General features: G+C 43.3%; 8 non-coding genes across 8 annotated transcripts; all 8 read right to left on the bottom strand.

Moving 5' to 3' along the window:
* Positions 1 to 2945: 2945 nt before the first annotated feature.
* trnal-aag (transfer RNA leucine (anticodon AAG)) lies at positions 2946 to 3027 on the bottom strand. The gene has a single exon. It is a non-coding gene; the product is annotated as a tRNA-Leu (tRNA).
* A 136-nt stretch (positions 3028 to 3163) lies between these two features.
* Positions 3164 to 3245, bottom strand: trnal-uag (transfer RNA leucine (anticodon UAG)). The gene has a single exon. It is a non-coding gene; the product is annotated as a tRNA-Leu (tRNA).
* Positions 3246 to 3440: 195 nt separating this feature from the next.
* On the bottom strand, positions 3441 to 3522 carry trnal-uag (transfer RNA leucine (anticodon UAG)). The gene has a single exon. It is a non-coding gene; the product is annotated as a tRNA-Leu (tRNA).
* A 335-nt stretch (positions 3523 to 3857) lies between these two features.
* trnal-uag (transfer RNA leucine (anticodon UAG)) lies at positions 3858 to 3939 on the bottom strand. The gene has a single exon. It is a non-coding gene; the product is annotated as a tRNA-Leu (tRNA).
* Positions 3940 to 4133: 194 nt separating this feature from the next.
* On the bottom strand, positions 4134 to 4215 carry trnal-uag (transfer RNA leucine (anticodon UAG)). The gene has a single exon. It is a non-coding gene; the product is annotated as a tRNA-Leu (tRNA).
* A 136-nt stretch (positions 4216 to 4351) lies between these two features.
* trnal-aag (transfer RNA leucine (anticodon AAG)) lies at positions 4352 to 4433 on the bottom strand. The gene has a single exon. It is a non-coding gene; the product is annotated as a tRNA-Leu (tRNA).
* Positions 4434 to 4711: 278 nt separating this feature from the next.
* Positions 4712 to 4793, bottom strand: trnal-uag (transfer RNA leucine (anticodon UAG)). The gene has a single exon. It is a non-coding gene; the product is annotated as a tRNA-Leu (tRNA).
* Positions 4794 to 4912: 119 nt separating this feature from the next.
* Positions 4913 to 4994, bottom strand: trnal-uag (transfer RNA leucine (anticodon UAG)). Its single transcript has one exon. It is a non-coding gene; the product is annotated as a tRNA-Leu (tRNA).
* Between the last annotated feature and the right edge of the window lie 6 nt (positions 4995 to 5000).

The following is a 5000-nucleotide window of genomic DNA, read 5'->3' as shown; positions in this document are numbered from 1 at the left end:
ATATTAGGAGTCAGCACGAGTGTGTTTAATTGGTGTCGGTGATGAAAAGAGAGCAGGATTAAGGTCGTAATGAATTTGGCTCCTGGAGGCCGGACAGCTGCAGAATAAAAGCGGTTACTGTGGAAGCATTGCACGACTGATTGTGTTCCTGCAAATGGACAAACGCTCAATCCCCATGTGCACACAGTTAGTTTTACAAATATCTCTGACAATTGGATTTAGAAAAAAACAGAAGACCAAAGCCAACAGTGAATTCATCCTGACAGCGACTAAGTAGTTCTGTGTATCAAAGCTGATGCGTCTTGTTTCTGTGTCATGGAGCTCTATTGTTTCTCCACATGTGGCTCAATGCTGCTGTACCTTCATCACTTGCTCCTTATTATTTGTCCATTGCAAATGTACACTGCAGAACTGTGTTATTTAGGATAATATGGGACTGAAAGAGCAGATACTCGTCAGTATTCAAAGACGTGAATTGGTATAGAGGACAAACTGGACATCTACAGTTCTATCATAAGTGAACAAAAAGACACGGAGAGAAGACTAAGCTAACGGCTCATATACTTTAGTTTGTGTTCATAGAGCTCTGGACTGAGTTTTATTAAACCTCTAAAACCTGCAGAACTGACTCTGCCTGTGATTGTTCTTCTGTGTCCTCCGTCCTGTCCTGTTACAATACATACACACACATATGCAGGCATACACACACCTTAATCGGACTATTATAGACAATAATCGTCTGAAAAACACCACTTCATAGCTTTTATCATAAACTTTTTCAATCTCAAAGTTAAAGTCATTATGCTTCGCACCGCAGCTCTGCAGATTAATGAGACGTTCACAAAATATATGATCGTTTAGGAAAAAACATCAAGAAAGTTAGACTTTAATTATTGTTGTTTGATTATCTTTCCCTGTAACTCATAATCCTGTAAGCCTTCAGTAACAAAAAAAACATCACAGAAAATATAGTCTCCAAGGGATATTAAAGTCTGGAATAAGCTTTTGTCTCATTCAGTACATTCAAGGATCTGTGACATCGATCTATCGACTGATTTTGATGGACAATCAAAATAATTTCACTGAAATCCCAAAGTGGGTTGAAAGCTCGCATTAAAAAATGTAACCTGAGTTTGGTGACCCACTGAAAGACCCTGCACACACACACACACACACACACACACACACACACACACACACACACACACACACACACACACACACACACACACGCGTATGTCACCATCCTAACTAGGCATTTGTTTGTTAAGCCAGAAAAAATGGTCAAGAAAAAAGATCCAATAAAAAAATGTCCACAGGTCATTCGACCAGTGCCATAATAAATCAATCATTGAGGACCAGTCAAACAATCTGACATGCTTCATTCAACATCCATAGTTACACAGACTGATAATTACATTCATGGAATAACTGCAATAACAAAACAACTGCCTTTCAGAGTAATACTGTAACCAGGAAAATAAATGAACAAATAACTTGTGCAATTAAACCAAACTGAGTTATCGGGTGCAAGATGCACCCAAAAGATGATTGAATCTAACAGCCAAACGACTCTCATCCAGGCAGCAGAAGAATGAAGCGAGGCCGACAACACAGTCTGATGAATAAACTGCCCACGCCAAGACAACAAACGCTGTTTTCAGTATCGTGATTTGATTTAAAATGGGCATTGAAAAGTTACATTTCAAATGAATTATTGAATTCAGTCAAAAGCTTAATTGTCGTCTAACATTCTGTTCAGAAATGCAAACATTCACGTTTTCCTCAGACAGGCTGCAGTATTCAAAAGGCGGGTCGTGAACTTTGCTGCAATAGATGAACTTGCGTTAGCTCGAAGGTCGTACCGCGCGGGGAATAAACCAAGACCCTCATTAAATGTCTCTTCATGCATCATGCCAGCAGTTTTATTTTCCCCAAGATCATTTTGACTAAAAATTAGGGATGTTTGACTCGAGTCCTCTTTCACATTTTGTCTTCCTGGAAAGTGAACTCCGTGTGGCGCCCGAGGCAGAATCTTATCTGTAGCGAAAGCCCTTCGAAAAAAAACTACAGCAATCAATCAAACCAGTGAGAGACGGAGGGAGGGAAAATAATTTTAGATCGAGAGAGAGACAGACAAGCTGTGACATTCTGCAAAGTGCAACACTCACTATCCTCTACAACCTCGCTGCCCTCCCCCTTCATCCTTCCATCTTCCCAGCGATGCTTTTCTGTCCGAGCTTTGACATTCACGTACTCGACTCTGCAGCCTCCCTGCCATCCGTCCGTCCACTCCAAAGCACAACTCCTCCCCGTCTCCCTTGTTTGTCCCTTTCTCACCTCACACAGTTCCCTCACATTCTCTGAGAGAGCGTCGCCAATAAATGATGACGTCCAATGATCCGACCATCTCTATTCCCAACAGAAAACACAGTACGTTTTCCTCAAAAGCTCGGCCGTGTGTACATTGAGGAAAACGCCAGAGGGAGGCGATACGCTCTGGAGCGAAAGGAAACACAAGGTAATGGAGTCCCATATATGTTTGAATCCAGGATCTTAGTGTGGGCTGTTATTGGGACAGAACAATATGTGGGGAGGGGTTTTGATGATGGACAACCTGAGAGAAGAGTGGAGGGGCTTTACATCTTGTTCAATGTTGGTGCAGTGTGATTCAGTATTTTACACTGCAGGGCAACAGTGCCATCATGTGTCTAAAAGTGTCTTTGAAAGAAGGTTTTTCTGTTTTGTACAAGTGGGGGAAAAAATGCTGTGCTGTCCTGTGCCGAGGTTGTACAAAATTCACATTATTTATGTATTCAAGACAAATAGGAAAAGGGAACTCCAGTCAGAGAAGAGGACAGCTTTGTTTTCAGTGTGATGTGACACTAAAATGCATTACACATTCAAACAATGATTTATTTCACCGGAGTGTTTAGCTTGTGAAATGGCAGTGGTGGGATTTGAACCCACGCCTCCTGAGAGACTGGAGCCTTAATCCAGCGCCTTCGACCACTCGGCCACACTACCTGAAAACACAACAACTGCATCAGATTGTTGGGCCGAATGTTTCATGTCCACTGCTGCACTAAAGAGAGAAGACGTTCCCTCACTGGGTATCTGGACACTTGTCTTTAAATAATCTTGAAGTCAAGTCTAGAGGGGATGGCAGTGGTGGGATTTGAACCCACGCCTCCTGAGAGACTGGAGCCTAAATCCAGCGCCTTCGACCACTCGGCCACACTACCTTATTTCTGAGTATGAAATACTGAATTATGTCATTTTAACAAAAGAGTTTAGCTTGTGAAATGGCAGTGGGATTTGAACCCATGCCCCAAGACAGACTGAAGCCTAAATCCAGTGCCTTAGACCACACCCCTTTATTTTTTTTCAGCATTAAACATTGAATTATGTTAGTTTAACAAAGAGTTTAGCTTGTGAAATGGCAGTGGTGGGACTTGAACCCACACCTCCTGAGAGACTGGAGCCTAAATCCAGCGCCTTAGACCACTCGGCCACACTACCTGAAAATGCATTAAATGCATCCGATCGTTGGTCCGAATATTTCATGTCCACTTCAGCACTAAAAAGACGAGACAGTCCAGACAGCCAGTCTGGACTGTCTCGTTTAGAGTCCAATTAACCTCTGCAGCATGTCTTTGGACTGTGGGAAGAAGCCGGAGAACCCGGAGAGAACCCACGCTGCCACGGGGAGAACATGCAAACTCCACACAGAAGGACCTGCAGACCAGGATCCGAACCCCGCCCCGCCCGGGATCCAAACCACAGACCCTCTTGCTGTGAGGAGTCAGTGCTAGCCACTTGTCTTTAAATAATCTTAAGGTCAAGTCTAGAAAGGATGGCAGTGGTGGGATTTGAACCCACGCCTCCAGAGAGACTGGAGCCTAAATCCAGCGCCTTCGACCACTCGGCCACACTACCTTATTTCTGAGTATGAAATACTGAATTATGTCATTTTAACAAAAGAGTTTAGCTTGTGAAATGGCAGTGGGATTTGAACCCATGCCCCAAGACAGACTGAAGCCTAAATCCAGTGTCTTTGACCATAACCCTTTATTTGTTTTTGCATTGAACACTGAATTATTTCACTTTAACAAAGAGTTTAGCTTGTGAAATGGCAGTGGTGGGACTTGAACCCACGCCTCCTGAGAGACTGGAGCCTAAATCCAGCGCCTTAGACCACTCGGCCACACTACCTGAAAATGCATTAAATGCATCCAATCGTTGGTCCGAATATTTCATGTCCACTTCAGCACTAAAAAGACGAGACATTCCCTCACTGGGTATGTGGACACTTGTCTTTAAATAATCTTAAGGTCAAGTCTAGAAAAGGTGGCAGTGGTGGGATTTGAACCCACGCCTCCTGAGAGACTGGAGCCTTAATCCAGCGCCTTCAACCACTCGGCCACACTACCTGAAAACACAACAACAACAGCATCAGACAGTTGGGCCGAATGTTTCATGTCCACTGCTACACTAAGAAGACATTCCTCATTGAGTATGTGGACACTTGTCTTTAAATAATCTTAAGGTCAAAGAGTTTAGCTTGTGAAATGGCAGTGGTGGGATTTGAACCCATGCCCCAAGACAGGCTGAAGCCTAAATCCAGTGCTTTAGACCACAGCCCTTTATTTATTTTTTTAGCATTAAACACTGAATTATTTCACTTTAACAAACAGTTTAGCATGTGAAATGGCAGTGGTGGGATTTGAACCCACGCCTCCTGAGAGACTGGAGCCTAAATCCAGCGCCTTAGACCACTCGGCCACACTACCTGAAAATGCATTAAATGCATCCGATCGTTGGTCCGAATATTTCATGTCCATTGCTGCACTAAAAAGACAAGACATTCACGCTTGTCTTTAAATAATCTTAAAGTCAAGTCTAGAAGTGATGGCAGTGGTGGGATTTGAACCCAAGCCTCCAGAGAGACTGGAGCCTAAATCCAGCGCCTTCGACTACTCGGCCACACTACCTTATTT

Source organism: Clinocottus analis, unplaced genomic scaffold (genome assembly GCF_023055335.1).
Source record: "Clinocottus analis isolate CAN_PGR_092001 unplaced genomic scaffold, fCliAna1.0.p SCAF_10, whole genome shotgun sequence".
Classification (NCBI taxonomy): domain Eukaryota; kingdom Metazoa; phylum Chordata; class Actinopteri; order Perciformes; family Cottidae; genus Clinocottus; species Clinocottus analis.
Note: the sequence above shows the minus strand (reverse complement) of the source record. Positions and strands in the feature narration are given on the sequence as shown.